The sequence below is a fragment of the Periplaneta americana genome, chromosome 6 (assembly GCF_040183065.1).
Source record: "Periplaneta americana isolate PAMFEO1 chromosome 6, P.americana_PAMFEO1_priV1, whole genome shotgun sequence".
Classification (NCBI taxonomy): Eukaryota; Metazoa; Arthropoda; class Insecta; order Blattodea; family Blattidae; genus Periplaneta; species Periplaneta americana.
Window position 1 is genome coordinate 306146 of NC_091122.1, and position 19532 is coordinate 325677.

The 19532-nt window shown below is 37.8% G+C and overlaps 1 protein-coding gene across 3 annotated transcripts in view; it reads right to left on the reverse strand.

Annotated features, from left to right (window-relative positions):
* LOC138700841 (uncharacterized) overlaps nucleotides 1-17211 on the reverse strand; it is an 80884-nt gene extending 63673 nt beyond the window's left edge. For all 3 annotated transcript variants that reach the window (XM_069827189.1, XM_069827188.1, XM_069827185.1), the window contains exon 1: nucleotides 17057-17211. The gene's annotated coding sequence lies outside the window, so the exon portion shown is untranslated. The remainder of the gene's footprint in view (nucleotides 1-17056) is intronic.
* Between the last annotated feature and the right edge of the window lie 2321 nt (nucleotides 17212-19532).

Genomic DNA, 19532 nt, shown 5'->3' on the forward strand with positions numbered 1-19532 from the left:
ATTTGCAGGGTCGCAGTTTAGAGCAGGGACAAATTGAAGCTTGCGTCCGTCGCCATGTTTTTGGGGAAGCGCCGGCTAGCAGAAGGCTGTGCTATTGCAATGTTGAATGTTTCATTCATATGTTTGGTGTCTCTTATAAATCAATCTGAACGGATAAATGAAAAAAAAAAGTATTAACATTTAAAGCGACCACGTTATGGACATAACCAAGCTTAGATAGTTACCGTTAGTTTGACATGAAACGAAAGAAAACTGTAACAATTTGATACCGGAACTAAAGACTTATAGTTATTTGACAACATATAGAGCGAACTGAAATGCAAATGCATATTGTAGTAATAGTTCAGATGAAAAGAAAATTATTAGTATTAACTATTCAACACTGCCTGTGTTAAGACATTACATTAGGTCTATATTGTAAACACATGTTTGTTTTGATGTGGACGAGAAACGAAAAATTATTTATTATTTATCCGCTTCCATATCACATAATATACACATGTAAAATAAAAACACATACAGCTTGATTCAGGGATTTTGGCCCCTGCAAAAAGTAAGTAGATAGACTAAGAGCGAGTTACTCATCACTGCTGGCGGGCTGGGTCACACAGGTCAGGCCGCGCAATCATAACACCTAACACTTTCGTTTTGTATCACAGTACATTCCGCCTTAAAACACAATATTCTTCCACACGTCCCGTTATGACAACTACGTCTGTTGACTAAACCATGTCATGATGACATATTTTCTTGACATGAGTGTTCCTCAGCTACGAGCATTGCTATTATTTTCATCTTCCTCTTCCCCTCCTGTGCATGTTTGTGATTACATTTCTTTCTCATAACACAACACACAGCTCGCTCACTAGCCAAACAACCAAGGACAAGGGCCAATAACGCTGAATGTAGCTGTAGGTCTCGCAAGCACGGTATACTGACGGAAGGAATGCGAATCAAACACTGCGATAAGGAAGAGCGGGCGACAGGAAAGATCACGAGATAACTTGAATGTTCAAGAGTACAGTCGGAAGAGAAATGACATCGATAGAATCAGTCTTGCGTTGTGATAGTTACATTACGACTTTAGTTTGTTCCATTGCATGTGAATACGTGTCTCGTATCGCACGGTATTATTATTTCATTCGTAAACATATGTTGCGCGTTTAATTAGCTTCGAATTTTCCTCTTGCTACGTTCTTTATTTCCACAGCGATGTCCTCATTTGTTCATCTTCTTGGAAGAGACAGTACTTCCACCGGCCCGCACCTCTCCCCCCTCGGCGTGCCTACATACACACGTCAAAACAGACAGCAACGCCACCATTGCTTTTCGGTAATCGTTTCTTGCGGGAGCTATACCTAATGTTTTAGTTTGAAATATAATTAGTAAGCCTATCATGCATTCGCTTATTATCACAGCTGTAGTATGAAATAAACGTCACATGCCTGAACTAATCATATAATACAACTCAGGCCTAGTGCACAGAACATCTTGCCTACTGATTCATTATCATTATTATTATTATTATTATTATTATTATTATTATTATTATTATTATGGAGAAAGTTACACAACACAGAACTGCACGCACTGTATTCTTCACCTGACATAATTAGGAACATTAAATTCAGACGTTTGAGATGGGCAGGGCATGTAGCACGTATGGGCGAATCCAGAAATGCATATACAGAGTGTTAGTTGGGAGGCCGGAGGAAAAAAGACCTTTGAGGAAGCCGAGACGTAGATGGGAAGATAATATTAAAATGGATATGAGGGAGGTGGGATATGATGGTAGAGACTGGATTAATCTTGTTCAGGATGGGGACCAATGGCGGGTTTATGTGAGGGCGGCAATGAACCTCCGGGTTCCTTAAAAGCCAGTAAGTATTATTATTATTATTATTATTATTATTATTATTATTATTGACTCCGTTAAATGTTGTCTTATAACTTTTTTATGTAAAGTCGTGTTGTACTGGTAACTTTAAGCTGTGTGCTGACTCTTTTATTTGGTAATTTAACGACGCTGTATCAATTTAGCATCGATGGTATTGATGATAACGAGATGGTATTTAGCGAGACGAGGCCAAGTATTCGCCATAGATTACATGACATTCACCTTACGGTTGGGGAAAAACCCAACCAGGTAATCAGTCCAAGTGGGAATCGAACACGCGCCCGAGCGCAACTTCGGATCGGCAGGCCTTAGCCCACTGAGCTACGCCAGTAGGTCTTTATGCACTTCTATGGTCAGTTTAACAAGTTTAAAATATGAGGAGGAGGAATCTGGGATCAATTTTCTAAAATATGTTCCTATAAGTGTAGAAAGATTGTACATGTGTTCTACTGTTAGATCACATCATTTTCACACAATGTAAGAGAGGGTAGTAATATGCCATTGAACTGTCAACATCTGTATAATCGCTCTTTCACTTAAGCGGCATATTTCTATAATCTTAGATGATGGTATGACAAGACTCCCATTATTCTTTCGTTAAAACAAATAAAAGAGATTTTTGTTTAGTGCTGGTACGTACCATAAATTGAGTCTTTAGATTTATTACGTCATATTTTCTTAATGATTTAACAATTAAGCCAGCAATGCATACAATCACATTTTCACAATATTCTGACATTGAGAATGATGTAAGAATGAGGGAATTGCAATCAATGTCTGCAGTTGAAAGTTCTGAAGAGTCATATCGCCTCCGATTCTCAAAACACTGAGGATTATTATTACAGTGCGTTAGGTGTTTGGAAAATACCATTGGGCATAATTATAGACATTTTTAGCGGACATCCCTCTCTTTGTAACATAATTTAAATAAATTATTTACTTATTTTCTAACATATAATAAAATAACATAAGTAGAAATATTCCATGTATTCGGTCATAGGAAATAGAAATAAACTAATAAGTCTATTTATGAGCAATATAAGGCGTTTATATTTAAAGCAATGCTTAGTTACGGTATTTAGATTTACTTCTGTTATTTTATATTATACGTTAGAAAATAATTAAATAAGTTCAGTTACATTACAGTGAAGGGGGATGTCTGCTAAGAAAACGTCTATTAATCCAATGGTATTTTCTAAACTCCGAATGCTTTATAGAAACAATCATTCGTGCTCCCCAAACATGGCGTCGCGCGAACCTGCGCGAGAGGTTTCAAATTTGTACACGACACCAGCGCCAATTGTGTGTCTAGATCAGATATGGGCATTTGAAGAGATGCGACATACTACCAGTCTAGTATATACAATCACGAAGCTCAATACGTAGTAAATATGCATCCATAGATAGTTGCTAATCGCTAGGATCGCTAATATCGCCTCATTACAGACAATGCGAAATAGTACCGGCACAGTCACTTGTTCCAGCACCCTCACAACTCAAGCTTCGTGACTATATAGTAGACTGTGGTACTACTCTGACTGCGGCAACACGCATCACCTGTTAACGTCACACGCAGTGGTGGATCACATGAAGTAATTTAAACACAACGAAAATGTACACAATATTCTGGAATGTCGTTTTTATAAATAACGACAATGGAAAAGAAATATAAATTTTTCAAAATAAATGCAGATTATATTTAAAATAGCTGAAACATAACTGTTTTCCTAACTTATTATTACTGTAAAACCTTCTAAAAATGAAATAAACTTGCAAAATACCAGAACGGTTAAAGTTTAATGATACATTAATTATTCTTTTTCGTCACTTAAATTGACAAGCAATAAACAGGACTTTTCCTCTTTCTGATCAGTTTCAGCATCATTCTTCCTTCAACCACTCTTTCAAACACAGCTTCGTTTCTTATTCTCCCTGTCCACTTCACACGCTCCATTCTTCTCCTTATCCACATTCTAACTGCTTCTATTCGCTTCTCTTCACTTCGTCGTAATGTCCATGTTTATGGCCCATACAAGGCCACACTCCACACAAACCACCGCACTGATCTCTTCCTTAGTTCTTTTTCTAAAGGTCCGCAGAAGATGCTTCTTCTTCTTCTTCTTCTTCTTCAATTAAAAGCTTCCTTGGCCATTGCTATCCTCCTTTTGACTTCCTGGCAGCAGCTCATGTTACTGCTTATAGCACACCCCAAGCATTTGAAGCTGTCCACTTGCTCTACTGCCTCATTTAGAATTCGCAGGTTTAACTTCTTTATTTTTCTTCCGATAACCATGCTCGTCTTGTTTGCATTTATCTTCATCCCATACTGCTCACAGCTGTCATTTAGCTCCAGTAGCATATCCCTTAGTATCATCTCCTGTTCTCCTAACAACGCCATATTATCAACAAATCTTATGCATTTTATTCTTCTTCCTCCTACTATCACCCTCCCATCTTTTGAAAACAGTTCTTCACTAAATCCTCCAAGTATATGTTGAACAGGGTAGGTGATAAAGCATATCCTTGACGTACACCTCTCCCTATTTCACTTCCTTCTGACATTTCTTCTCCTATCCTGACTTTGACTCGTTTCATATAAAGGTTACTGAACAGTTTCCTCTCTTGCCAATCCACGCCAATTTTCTTTAGGATTATTCTTCTCTAGGTATCTTTCGCCGATTGTTCGTAGCAGTCCAATTGCATCTCTCGTAACTTTTCTCTTCCTGAAGCCAAACTGCTCTTCGTCCATCTTAGAATATAATCGTCGATTCAGTATTCGCAGGAGAATCTTCGCGGAATGTGATATCAGACTAAAGTCCTGAGTTCGTTACATATCTTGGCATTATTTTTCTTCGGTATTGAAAGCAACACCGTCTCTTTAAATTTTCAGGTCATTCACCTATCTCATATATTTCGTTGCATAATGATAGAATTTCCTTCTTGTCTTCACCCAAGCATTTCACTAATTCAGTGGGGATTCCATCAACTCCTGTTGCTTTCCCATTCTCCATTTCCATAAGCGCTAGTTCAACTTCTTCCCTTAAAATAGAAAATTCTTTTTTGTCTTCTGATACGTGTGCTTCGTCTTCTATAGCTAACTCATCTGGACGATTCCTCGTCTCATATAACTCTTCTACATATTTTGGCCATGTATTCAGTAGTCCGCGTTTGTTTGTTATTTCATTTCCGATTTCGTCCTCTACCAACCAAATAGATTTCCTGTTCTTATTTGTGAAGTCCAAATATTTTACTTCGCGGTACATTAAACCATATCTTCCTTTTCACTCTAGATCCTCCAGGTATATCTTTACATTTCTCTTTCATCCAGTCTTCCTTCGTCTTATCAGTTTCTCTTCTTAGTTCGTTTTGTTAAGTTTCTTGTAATTTCTTCTATGTTGATGTATTTCCAATGTATCATGTTTCACAGTTTTCATTTTTAAATTTATATAGCGGTGATGTATTCACTTCCAGACATAATATACCAGTGTAGAGACTTCTGTCTGCTGCTCTCGTAACTTTGCAATGTTCCGTGTTGCCGACCACACCGAGGACCTCATTCTAGAGCTAGCTCCTTCTTATCTACAGGGGATGTTCTGTTCTAACACTAAAGAACGTGATTGACAATAAACGGAAGTATATTCTTGTCTATCAAAGTCATGTTTAAATAATCTCGTATTATCAACTAGTACAATTTAAATGGGCGTAAATATATGTTCACACTTCGCGATTACGATCTCAGCAAAGGATCCGAGGAGCGCATGATTTTCAAGTTCCAAACGAGACATTCTTACGTACGTCCAGCTAGAGGCATTTGAAGACAGTTCTCTCACTCGGTTAACCTGTTGTCCATCTGATGACTTTCATCACACAATGTAATAGATTTTGCTTCTTATTTTGTGTGATTTCTCTCTTGAATTGAGGGCAGTCTCTGCCTATCCCGTTTCTTCCGACGACACGCCACTGATCACCAACCAACAGTATCATGAATAGAAATGACAATAGAAGTGCCTCTGCATCTATTGAACAGTCTTCAAATGTTCTCAACTCAATGGCATTCCATGCGATCACACTCAGAGGTTTTATCTTTTTTGAGGAAATGCTTGATGATGCAAAATGTCTGTTATATTTGAGGTTATCAAAACATATCACAGATATTCTCACAAAGGACTATCCGTCTGGACTATCGGTCTTCGAATAATTTGAGCAAGATGTCTTCTTCTTTGACGTCAGCCACTCAATTCTATCCTGAGCGAGGAGTTTCACTTCCGGCAATGTGTTCTTTCTTCTGGAGCGAGCTTCTCAATTACGAAATAGTGCGAAATGGTTTCTAATTAAAATTATTAAAAGTTTACTAACGATTGTTTAATTCCACTCACATACTCCTCAGACTGGAACATTATATAATTAAAGATATTAATGATTTTGGTTTATTTATTACACAGTACTGCCTTCAACTGGGACCTACTTACATAAAAAATATATAAAAATTATACTCACAGAAGTTCATCATGAACTCAATAATACACGACACCGCGCATGCTCGATAATCACAACCTATTTCTTTGTCCATACCTTAACACCTACCAGCTTTTTGTCGTATTTTTGCAATCAAAAGAATGGGGTAAGGTTTTAAAGACACAATTTAAGAACTTAATTCAAACCACGCCCATAATGTACTACGGAAGGTAAAGACGGAGTTTCGCAGACAGGCGTTACAATTCATGGTTATCAGTTACACAGCTCGTCGGAAAATTTTGCTATAGGCCTACTAACAACTCTCTTCACAATAATTTTATTAACCTTGCCTGTTTCACACAATTCGTGTCTTCCCGGGTAGGCGACCCGCCATATGGATTCCAAATTATTCACAAAACTTAAAATCTGTCATATACTGTATATAAAAAGATTTAATAGGGTTCATAAAATGATTTCAGGGAAATTCACGTTACGCTAGGATGCATTACCGGTTACAACGCACACTCCTATGCCGCGCAATGTAATTTCACCGACTTTCAATATAAAGCATTTCCGTCTGAATTCAAATACAGTTTCTGCAGTACTAAGCCATTTTGTGTATACTCTTCACGATACGATCACCGGCCTCCAGTAAGGTATGAACAGCGGACCTACATACATACAGATCGGTCGATGCAGCGATGCCCGATTTCATTGCAACTATCGTCGCCGTGCCGAATAAAATCAATCACCATTCCGAGCGCTACGGGCGCACATGCGGCCTACTCGTACTTCTGGCGTTGCTAGGCAACTCACCATTTCGCGTATTCCTTCATTTAACGTCGCTAGAGCTTTCTCAGGGTCCCGGTCGCTGCAGTGACGTCAGATGGCTGGCTGGATACTGCATTCGCGTTGCCTGGCGCACGCGCTGTAAGCGTGCGCAGCGGGTGAGGTTCAACGTAGGGTGGCGTGAATTTCAGCATGATATGTACTCATCGCTATGGCCGAAGTCGGGCATGCGTATTAAACTGTATTTTATTGAAGGACGCTTTCAGCTGTGCCTGTAAGTTAAGAGAGCCTCAAAATTCAACATGGACGAGAAATGGCTGGCAACTTTTCGCCGGAATTCTGTAACACGCACAAGGTCCTTTTAAGTACACAGCACGTGCCTTCCACGTCACTTCGCCCCCGGAAAGAGCCACGATGCACTATAAACAAGGCACACCCAATGCTTAGAACCTCACTACGAACCAAGGATATCATATTTGTAGACCATTATCTTGATTTTATATCCATAAATCAAAAAGTAAGAAACAATACAGTTAAGTGCAACTCGGAATAACAACGTAAGGGCTATATTAATGATTTACTGTAGTTTTAGAATATCAATAAGAACTAAACACAGTATCGAAACCGTTAGCGTCTGTATGTATAGGCTATATGAATCCTCCAGATTCAAAACCCTCTAAAGACCATTTTGTTTATAATTGAGTTACGCCCACATATTGCTTGCTAAGAATTAATTCTAATGATTTATATAGCTTGAATTCAGAAAGCCACTAAATTTAAAGCAAAAAGTTTGTTAAAAGTCTCTGTTAGGTTGCAAATTCCCTCTATTTGCCACCAGTTACTGTCAAAATCCTTTAATTTCTGAAAGTGGATATAGGGGATTTTGAATCTATAGGATTCATATAATATATTATATAGCCACCGGCGTACCTCACTCGGCAAAGACGCTTGCCTGCTTATCCGGAGTTGCGCTCGGGCGTGGGTTCGATTCCCGCTTGGGCTGATTACCTGGTTCGATTTCTTTCGAGGTTTTCCGGTAATCTATGGCGAATCCTCGGCCTCATCTCGCCAAATAAAATCTCACTATCATCAATTCCATCAACGCTAAATAACCTCGTAGCTGTACAGCGTAGTTAAATAACCAAGCAAAAAAAAAAAAGTATATAATATACGCTATATACACCGTGTGTTTAGTTTCATCAGGTTTTGACAATTTGTAAATCATTATGGTTACAAGTCAAAGACTGATGTTCTCTTGCTTTACGAACTGTTAAAGTCCACTGATTTCTATACGACAATACTGCTGCATTGAACAAAAAGAGTTACTGAATGACATACACGCCTGTGCTTCGGATAACATCTCTGCCGCCCATACGTAGCATTACAGCTTGTCAGCCCGGAACTACAGTATACTGTCCGTGTCCCAGCCCTAATGAGAATGTGTGTCACGTGGTTAAGCGATAGCTAATCTATCATGGCCGTTGTGATTCATACATACATGGGATCTTGTGAAGCCGCACATTTTGTTACGGACCTCTTGGACCGCTATCTGGTAATATGCCTTAGTTAACAGAAACGTTGCAATCATTCTCACGACGTCACTTTCCATAACAAAAGTTATTCCTCTTCGTAAGCTCCTGCATTGTCGCTATTGCATCTCCGCACTCCGGGTCGCGTTGAACCTCGGCCCAATGATCACGGCAACCAACGCAGCTGCAGTGTAACTAGAAACGCATGCTTCCCTGGTCTGTTGTCTAAAATGCTAACTTTGTGCAAGCTAGCGATCCCGCTACGTTTCGCCTTCGTGAGATCTAATGAGGCCGAAGGTTCCCAGCCTTGTTATACTAGTGGCAGTTCCAAAGCCACCGCTGACCTGAATGGGACGAATATTATTGTTATTATTAGTAGTAAAAAGCGAAGTTTTAGTTGACACTGGATTTTGGAAAGAAGGGCATACTTACACTCACTAGTGTGGATTATCTAATCCCCGGCATCCTCATTTTCACTATGCACATTCTCCATGTTAATTACGAACGGTCCTGACTTATCAACCAATCTCTCTCGCTTCCAATAAAATATTTCCTATTTCTCTATATGCTGATACGCATAGCCTATTTTCAGTTTTCTGCTCTTATGTTTGACAATGCTGTTTCCAGACTACGTTGTGTTTTCCGATAGCTTTTCACCTGAGCGCAAATTAAATCCACAGTGCTGAAGTGCCACAAGTGCCGCTGTTCGGTGAGTGTTCCATTTCGTACTCTTTAAGTCCAGTTTTTTCCCTTAATTTTGATGAATTCATATAATACAGCTTTGATGTCTCTAGAATAAAATGCAACGCTATTTTTTCTTAAGCAAGTTTGCATTTCATTTCAGGTTGGCGATTCTTTTGTTGACTCTGAAAACAAAGAAGGGTATTTGGAATACGAATATTCTGCATGGAGAATTATAAACCTCTGTCCATTTCATAGTGGCATTTTGAGTGAAAGTTGTCACCGTCCGATTTTCACTTTATTATTTGTAATATCAACGTTCATCCATGTTTCGTCTAGTTCGTCCACTTCCCCTTAACTGCCGTTTTTTTTTTCTTAAAACCTTTCAGTTACATCACCGGGCGTTTCTATGAGGAATTTCCATCCTTGTTCGTTTGAGCGTAGCCAAAATTCAATTGCTTCAATATCCACATATTAAGCTGAAGCAGAAGTCCGTAGCGCGTTTGTTCGTCTTCACAACACGAGATTGTTTATCACTTGTTATTTGGAGTGTTGTGCTTATAAATACGCCTTGAATGTTACGGCTCTGAAGAAAGTCTGTGCTACTTCTGGACTAAAGTATACTTCCGACATATTCTTCTGTTTGAATTGAATAGAGGAGTAAAGGCCGCTCGAAACATTTGTGCCGTGTACAGGAAAAAGCACTGCAAGAAAATGGTTCTGCCATTTCAACACACAACGTCCCGTACAAACAGACGGGATGAAGACGTCGTGTACTACGAATTTCTTTCCAGGAATTAACCATAACTGCTGACATTTATTGCCAACAACTCAGACGCCTTGCGGACGCAATTGAAAATGATCGGGAAAACTGCACAAAGTGCTGCTGCAACACGATAATGCTCGCGCGCACTCCCTAACACGACCAAAGCAGCTGTCCAGGAGCTTGACTGGGAGGTGATTCCACATCTCCCATATTCTCTCGATTTTGCGCCCTCAGATTTCCATCTTTTCCGTTCTCTATCCAACAACGTTCAAGGGAACTCCTCTGATAACGAAGATGCTACAAATTTGGTTTTTGACTTCTGTAACTCCAAACCAGCAGATTTCTTCAGACCTCAGCGTTGGCAGTCATAGATAAAGTAGGAGAATGCATTATTTAATATCCGTCTTCTATTAATCTCAAAACTTTTTGTCATAGCGAAAAAAGTCACGAACTTTTACACCAATCCAATATTATCATGGATTAACTTATCCTGTACCAAAATCTTGTCAGGTTAGGTATGTCTCAGTACATCTTCCTCTTTATGGTACTTGCAATGAAGGACTCGATATTGCTCTTCTTCGGTGTTCTATTAGGCCGTTTCTTCCTGTGGTTTGCATTGTTGTTCCTCATTCGTCCGCGATTTTCTTATTAAGAAACGAACGATGAGATACATCCGTAGCAACAGCAGTTCTCTCCGCAGCCGTTATTGTAGAGGCTCATTCACAATGAAAATTAAACATAACTTAAGCGTTAACTTAAGAATATAAACGTTACGGTAAAATCAGTAAGTCATACCATCATTCACGATGGGAACATAAACAGCAAACATACTTGGTAACCATGGAAACATAACAACGACGCCATATCCTCATATTCTATCGTATACTTCAGCGCTCCACGATTGTGTTCTGTTTGCAAATCACGTAAGCTTAAGCATGAAAGTTTGGAGTCTGCAAACTTTCATGTTAACGTCTTACGGTAATGTTTATGTCAATGCTTATGTGAATCATTGTGAATGATCCCATTTGGTAGCCTGGGCGCAAACTTCTGTGTTTATGTTACGGTTGTTTAATTTTCATCGTGAATGGGCCTTAAGCCTTCCGTTTCTCAGTGCCTCAAATTCATCCGTAAAAAAACTTACGGATCTTCACATATTCGGCTGGCCATCATATTGCAATGTTTTTCCTTTCTTTCCAACATCTGCTTTAAAAATAGCAACAAAAGCAAATACTGCTAAGTACGGCACTAAGTACACAGGATCTCCTAAGAATTACATTTCCTTTCTGACTATAATTAATTTGTCAGAATCATAATTATTTGTCGCTGGCAGACCAACAGTACTAGTACAGCACTAATCAGTCCGCCACTGACAACGTGAAGAAAGCAGTAAAATGACTCACACAATCCTCCCCACCACTGCGGCGTCACCTTTCCCTTTCCAGGAAACAGCTGGAGTACAAGTGTTCTTCTATCTTTCTAAAACCTGTGCTAGTAGTAGTAGGACTATCGTCTATAAACCTCACTTTATTCAAGTAACGATAGCTCCAATTCCACCCTTTCTCTTCCCAAACGACAGAACGTAAAAACGGGAAAGTGATGGTTTAAATAACAAAACATATCTCCTTCCTCACACCTTCTGCCTGTCATGTAGGCGATCTGGATTCGAGTCCCGGTCTGGTTTTCCATTGAAAAATACATAGTGACACTTATGACGGAGAAAGTAGCAGTTGGGGGTTTTCTCGGGGTTCTACTGTTTTTCCATATTAGGTATACAGGTACATCATCCCATTCCCCTCAACGCCAGCACGGAGGGGGCTGGGCTAGGGACGAGGAGGGTTGCCTGCTCGAAACCTGGGAATGCGCCCAACTTGAGGGTTAGCGCAATCTTGAAAGGTCACAGTGTCCCCTCCTAAATTTAATTCAATAACATAAACGTGGATGGCAGTATGAAATTCAAGTTGCATAAAAAAACTGTTACCGTATCAAAACCGGTAAACTTTAAATAAATTATGCATTCTATTCTTCGCTTCCTTACGTTAACATAAGAAATGTCTCACATAGTTGGCATGTTTAATCTGCTGGGTATAACTTAGAATCGTCCACACCTGTGAAGTAGCGGTTAGCACGTCTGGCCGCGAAACCAGATGGCCCGGGTTCGATTCCCGGTCGGGGCAAGTTACCTGGTTGAGGTTTTTTCCGGGGTTTTCCCTCAACCCAATAGGAGCAAATGCTGGGTAACTTTCGGTGCTGGACCCCGGACTCATTTCACCGGCATTATCATCTTCATCTCATTCAGACGATAAATAACCGAAGCTGTTGATAAAGCGTCATAAAATAACCTACTACATAACAAATCTAAGAATCACCGGAGGTCGACAGAACAATAGCGTTACCGCGGTCAAGTCACCACGCCACACCTCAAAACCCAGTGCCCTATTCGATCATTATTTTCGCTCGGGAATATGATTTGCTTAAACCATGTAGCCTACCATAAACTTCAAAGATTTAAATCAATAGTGGTTTTGATTTCAGAACCTTTATAGTTTGTTATGGGCGACCCATGTTTCATCATAAAAAGTTATTGCTAACCTGGGGCCATTGTAACTAGCTGTCCTGGGTATCAAGCGCATGTTGTGGGGCTGTGCTATGTCTACACAGTACTTCAGCCAGTTAGGTGACGGACTGCCCACGATAAAATTCGAACTCTGAACAATTCTCTGTGGCCATCACTTACTATTCTTAATATTAATTATCGTCTTTTCATCTTTCTAACTCTGAAGTGTAGTTTAAAGGATAACTATGGTTACCAGACAGAATGAACCATCCATTTAATAGTCGCTTTCTGTCCATTTTTTTTGTATAGAATTTAGTAAATTTCGTTTGCTTTCATACCAACCTTGTTTTATTAGGTTTCCTCGCTATATACAATAACATACAAGACGTATTCGAGTGCTCTCGGTCCTTATGTGCTTGGGTCTGACTCTTGGCAGTAACTGTACAGTTTTTCTTAGAGTACTTTGACTTCTCCATTCCCAATCCAGCATATTTCACGCACGACGAATTATTTTGGCAGTTCAGAAGTGCTGTTAATGCAATTTTTTTTTTCCCACAACAGACATTGGATTTCGCAATTTAAAAGTCAGTCCATATTTCCTGTTGGAGGCTTCTACGAATAAGAAACTATTTCACTGTTCTCGTATCGCTTTATTTTAATTAATATTGCGAAACACTGTGTTTCTTGTCTGGCATTTAATGCAGTTGTCACAGATCAGTAAGATCAAGATGCTGCTATAAATGTAAATCGCCGACTCTAGCAAACTCCTGCAGATTGAATTTTTTGGTGAATATCTTCCACATAAAATATAAAATAAGTAGTTAAACCGATGTGATCGCAGTCCATTACTGCTCCAGTCTCCTTCCAGTTTCGGCCCAGATGATTTTGCTTATCCTAGAATTTCTCCGTTCTTCTTCTGGGCCTTTTTATGCACAGCAATTGGTTCCAGTCGGAAGTAATTTACAATAAAACGCTAGAAGAGTCATGTAGCTCAATAAGCATCCTATTTCTCAAATCATTCAGTGGAATCAGATATCCAGTTGAAATCATTTAATTCGAAACTGGATGTTAATTCATTTCATTCGTAATCCAGAAACTGCTGAAAATATGTTCTTTCATTATAACTGCAAAACAAGTACATGTTTAAACAAAAGATCTGAATCGCCAGCTTAACATTAATAATAATAATAATAATAATAATAATAATAAAGTCAAACTGAAAACATCATACACATCGTTGTATATTTCACTGCAAACTCAGAAAATGCAGCAAAAGAAATGCCATGCATTGAAAATAGAATTCATAAGATTTGGGAGCAGATGGAAGTTACAAAGGTTTCAACAATTTTATCTGTTACTTTATTAATAAATGCTGTACCGAAAATCAAAAAAACAATAATAGTAGACATACCATACTATCATGAAGCTCCATCTAGACTGAAAATACATGCGCCAGCCCGCACAGATATAAATATGAGCTATCGTTGGAAGCATGGCAAAAAAAACTGACAATTCAATTTAAGAACAAATTCAAGACAAGTAATTAGGATTTGCAAAGAATTTCAAAATTCCTAAAATTACAAGACCGATAACGAAGTGAAACGCCCCAAGAAGAGATAGAGAAAACTGTTTTCTGTCACTAGGATAGAGTACGAAGATCTTATTCCACACTGGGCAAAGGAATAAAAAGAGGAAAACACTAAAGTTACTTCTATTATAAGATACATAAATAGTGTCAAACACATGCTGATCTAAAGGATACTAACTTCTCGGCTAACACCAACGAAGCTCACGCGTATACAGTATGAACATACCGCACATGACGCGTTCCTCAAGAAACTACTTCGACCTTATCTACAATAAATACAACTTCTCACTCAGATATAAATCTGAACGCTAATTTCGCGTATACAACGCCGACTGAAAGGTCTTACTCCATGTATATCACACTGCAGACGAGAGCGAATCACACTACGACTTAACGTTAACAATTTTTTGCACAAACTGCAAACGGATGAGAACTAAATGTCTCTTAAAATGCTCAGGATACCACTCCCAGAAATTATTATAACTAGTTCCCTGCCCACCATACACGCATTATGTCCCTCACATATCGAAACTTAAGGCTAGTAACCTCTCGTGACAAGAAGAAAAGTGAATTGAAAAAATCTAATAAAGTACGGGTGCGAGCCTTATGTCCTTGCATCGTGCTAGATTTATCCGTCCAAATTAAGTATGCTATCTTTCATTCAAAAGTAGATCATAATATACTATAGGCCTAATATGCGAAAGGTGAAAAACTTAAGAAATGCTACATTTTCTAGTGATCTTCATTGTACAAACTTTAACGCACAAATCAAGCTATAAAGAACGCAATTGTTGTATGTGTTAAATTTGAAGTGAAGTTTCAGAAATATACCTATTAGATTAAAATTGCAAGTGTAATTAACGCCAAATTGAAAAAAAAAAATGAAAATTAAGCACTATGAACCAAGAAATTAATTTCAAGTCAAAGTACACTGCTAGGTTAGGATTATCACAACTTTTACAACTCATTTTCAAGGTTCAATTCTTTAGACATAATTATCTTTAACTTATATTAAATATGCTTCCGTAAAATAAAACTCAATGTGCTTACGAAGTCGGACAATATAATCTCGATCGTCCCCTAATGTCCCTCCACAGTTTAAAGGCTGAACTGAATACCTATATATTGGCTCAAATGTGTAAGGATGAAAAGTCATCATATTCCAGAATAAACTGTAATCTCAAATCTACCTATGGTCTATTACAAAACATTGAGATCTTTGTTCCTAGTCTACCAATATAAGAATTGAATCATGCCTTAAACTTAACAGTGTGTTTCGTATCAATCTCACATAATGTTCAATGCAGTAGCCTAACAGACCTTCAGCTTTTGTAAATTTTAAGTTACACGGATCTCAATTGTTATAACATAATACACAAAGGTGATTGTAACAGGCGTTTCATATGGACTTTCTCGCACACTGTTGCAATAGTAACTTAAGCCTGCATCACAACCGCATCATTTCAGTATTTTCTACTCGCCTATCTTTTGCGCTAAAACTCAGTATCTGTTGCTGCTAATAATTTCCAATAGAACAGTGACTAGTAAGGCCCATTCGATACCTCGTAAAATAACACAAAAGTAGCAGATATTAAGTTATACGTAAGCTAAACGTATAAAATGACGGCAATGATGATGCTAATAGTAAAAAGCTTTGCATGTGACCAATTTTGCACATCTAGAAACAGTACCAGCAACGTTATTTATATGTTTATCTATTTCATGTTTGCGTAATTGCTACAACGTTAGCTAGCTGAAGAAAGAATAAATTTTGAAAGAAAACAAAATGAACAGTAACAATCACTAAAGGATTAAACAATTTTCGTTGCTTTTATGGAGGCAGTCAAATAGAAACTCTAAATCTGGTAAAAAAATGTTGTCATATAAAACTACTTAATATGTAAATAAAATGTGTCTGAACTATCACATAGGCTATTTCGTTAAAATAGTAGCAATCCATTTTGTCCATAACCACGGATTTAAGAGTTCTAGTATTGTCTCCCATGTCCGGGAGAAAAGTAATTCGTCATTTCTTCAGCAACGGGCATAAACGCGCAAAAAAATACGTAGGCCTAAATAAATACACACGACTTTTCATTCGTAAACATCTGCAACACCACAAATACAGACGGAAGGCTTCACATTCAGATTTTAATGATAGAAAAAAATATCATATTTAGTGATTTACTGTGGGGAAACAAATGCGATGTTGTACGTATATGTAGCTTCACAAAATAATTTAAGTTACTTCCTCTTTACACCAAGACCGTGTCTTCTTCATACATAGTTACACCATTCTTCGTCTACAGTAATATAAGGCCAACAGCTTGGGTATAATACTGTTTGCAGCCCGTAATTAACTTACGTAGACATTCTTGTCGAGCCAAGTTTCAAAATTGTTTCTCTTCAGAATGTATTAAAATTCATGTAAATCCATTGCTCTATGCGTTGTGAGTACGGAGTCTTCAGAGCACGCAATGGCTGTTTTAACTCCTTGGTAACATAGAGCTCCCATCTAAGACCTCTTAGAACTAAATCGAAGCTGTCTATAAATATTTATCAAGCAGCAAAATATGAGAATATTAGTACTGAATATCATAATAAAACCAATGCTTATATATGCTTGTCACTCTTAATTGCGTATATCTGAGAAACTACAGACTATTACACACTCGAACACCCGAGTACGCGAAATGGCGGGACTAGGCCTTTGTTCCTGGGCTTAGTACGCTCGGAGATTCAAGCAGACATATTCAAATAACATCATTTATCTTGTAAGAATATCACAATAACTTACCTTTAAAAAGACTTGTCAATTACCCACTACGATGTCATATAGTATGTATTACAATAAAGCAAAAGCCTGGTGAAACTCGAAGCTATGTAACGGTCTTTTCTTCTTGATTCTGTATTTCGCAGGGGACTGGAAAGGGGTTTTCACGAAATAGATGCAGGGACCTTTAGTTTCGTGAATTCTCGGTAGACAGCGTTCGTTATGCTAATGGTGGGACATGGCATATAGTTCTATATCGATTACATTTAAAGATACGTTGTAAATTGAAAATCTTTCCACATAAGCTGGAAGAAAATATACTTCCAAGAATCGAATTTCAGATTCATCAGAGCAGTAATAAACATGACTATGTGGCATTTTGTCCACCAAATGAAGAACATTTTTATCTCAATCCTATTTTACCACCAACAGCAGAAGCCATCTTGAAATAGGTTGCCTGTTGACCAATGAAAATTAACCACCACGTCAGTTGCTTTAGTCTATGGCTGACACAAACTCCTCCGCGATATTAGTCAAACCAGAGAACCACTTTTAGGTGTAAACATTAAGTAGTAAACTCATTCAACATGTATAACTTTTTTTTAAGTGTTAATGTTAGAAAGTCTATAGGAATTCCGTTAAAGTTTTTATTTGTTATTAAAGCATAAGTGCAACAAATGTCACGTATGTATCAATACGCTAACAAGAAGGTGACGATGCAGTGGATGATGCTAAGAGCTGTGCTGTCGCAGTGTGGCGGAGTGTTCGCGACGATGATGTGTTTCTTACATATCGATTTCAGTTTGTAATGTATGTTATACTGAAATGTGAAGTGCAATATTGATAGGTCCATAGTTAAACTTCATTTTCTACAGGTTTTGGAAAACTTATATTCATGATCCAGCTATTAATGAAAGTGTGAAAGTTTACGAAAATATTTCGTGTTTTGATCAGGTGAAATGTAGCATTTAACGAGGAAACTGTGTTTGTATCTGACGAGAATAAAGATAATCGTATTGTTGAATATAATATTCAGTGTTCAGAAAATTTCTTTCCTACCAAGATTGTTTGCATCCATCCCAATACCAGAATGATATGTGGACGTTTGTGTGCCGTTTTAATAGGATCGTAATAACAGAAAATTTAAGGGAAAAAAATGCATCAAACTTAAAAGTTAGCTAGCTTATGTGAGAAGAGCGGAGAATTGTAGATGCCATAGTTTCGTAATGGCGCAACGTGTTGAAATTACATTACACAGAAACCTAATTACAATAAGATCGCATTATTGCTCTGCTCTCGGGATGAAATGCGCACAACGTACAAAATCGCCGGAATTGAGGTGACGTAACTAATAACGGTATAAATATCTTGTTGCACATTATTTCCATTGCATTAATTTCTATAAATAAGTGCGTTGTCTGTTACTGCTCTTAAAATAATTTTGGAACTTTCTTTTTCTAGTATCGAAATTTAGTAGTCACAAATTAGTAGAGTAACAGGAATTAAATAATATATGATTGGTAATTGACTATGAAATGACTTTAAAAAAATGTTCTGAATTATATTTTCAATGAATTGAAACATTCTGACATCGACATCGTATTACTAAAGTACCTCACCATCCACTCGTAAGGGTTTAATTTCCCATATAGTATTAACCCTTAACGAAAAAAAAAAAATAAATAAATAAAAAAACTATAATAGAACTTTCAATTTTATGTAACTGAATTGTGTAAGTGGTCAAGTGAGAATTTCCCTGATTTGCTTCCCCTATTAATTTTTTCAAGAAATAAACATTTTCAAACGGTTGTAAAGTTTAAAATACAAATTGCCTTCTACATTCTCCCAGCATTATCCTAACACTAGATTCAGTTGCCATTTCTTCAAATTCTAAACACCAATTATAAATTGTGCACTGGCTTAAGTATGTTCCACCACTGAGCATTTCATCAAACGTTTTAATTCTTATAAAATAAAATTCTTTGACCAAGGGATTAAGTTATCAATTATTGGTCAAAACTGTTAATACTGATGCATTTGATGAGGTTTGTCGACCAAGGTTATGTCAAATTAAATACAGCTTTCCAGCATACGTAGTCAGTTCAATACACTTCACTGTAGTTGCACGTTTGTTCAGCAGTTCATACTGATGCTCTATGTATAATTGGTTTTGCACATTGTACCCGATGTCAGTTTTTCGTATTTAGCTAGTGTGTGTGTGTGTGTGTGTGCTGCAAACCAAGATCCGAAACTAAGAATTACCACCTGGGGTCATACCTGGATTTTTTAGCTGAAACTAAGGTCAAGAAGGAATGTCTGTTTTAGAGCTGTCTTATTAGACGTTAATCACAGAGTTGTACAACGGTATCCATACCAACTTTGTGTCTGGGCCAAAATAACAAAAAAATCAAGAGAAGATACAAAAACAACTTTGCACCTGATGTGAAAAATTTGAGACAACAGTGGACTCTCATATGACAATTTACAGCTTCATCTGATT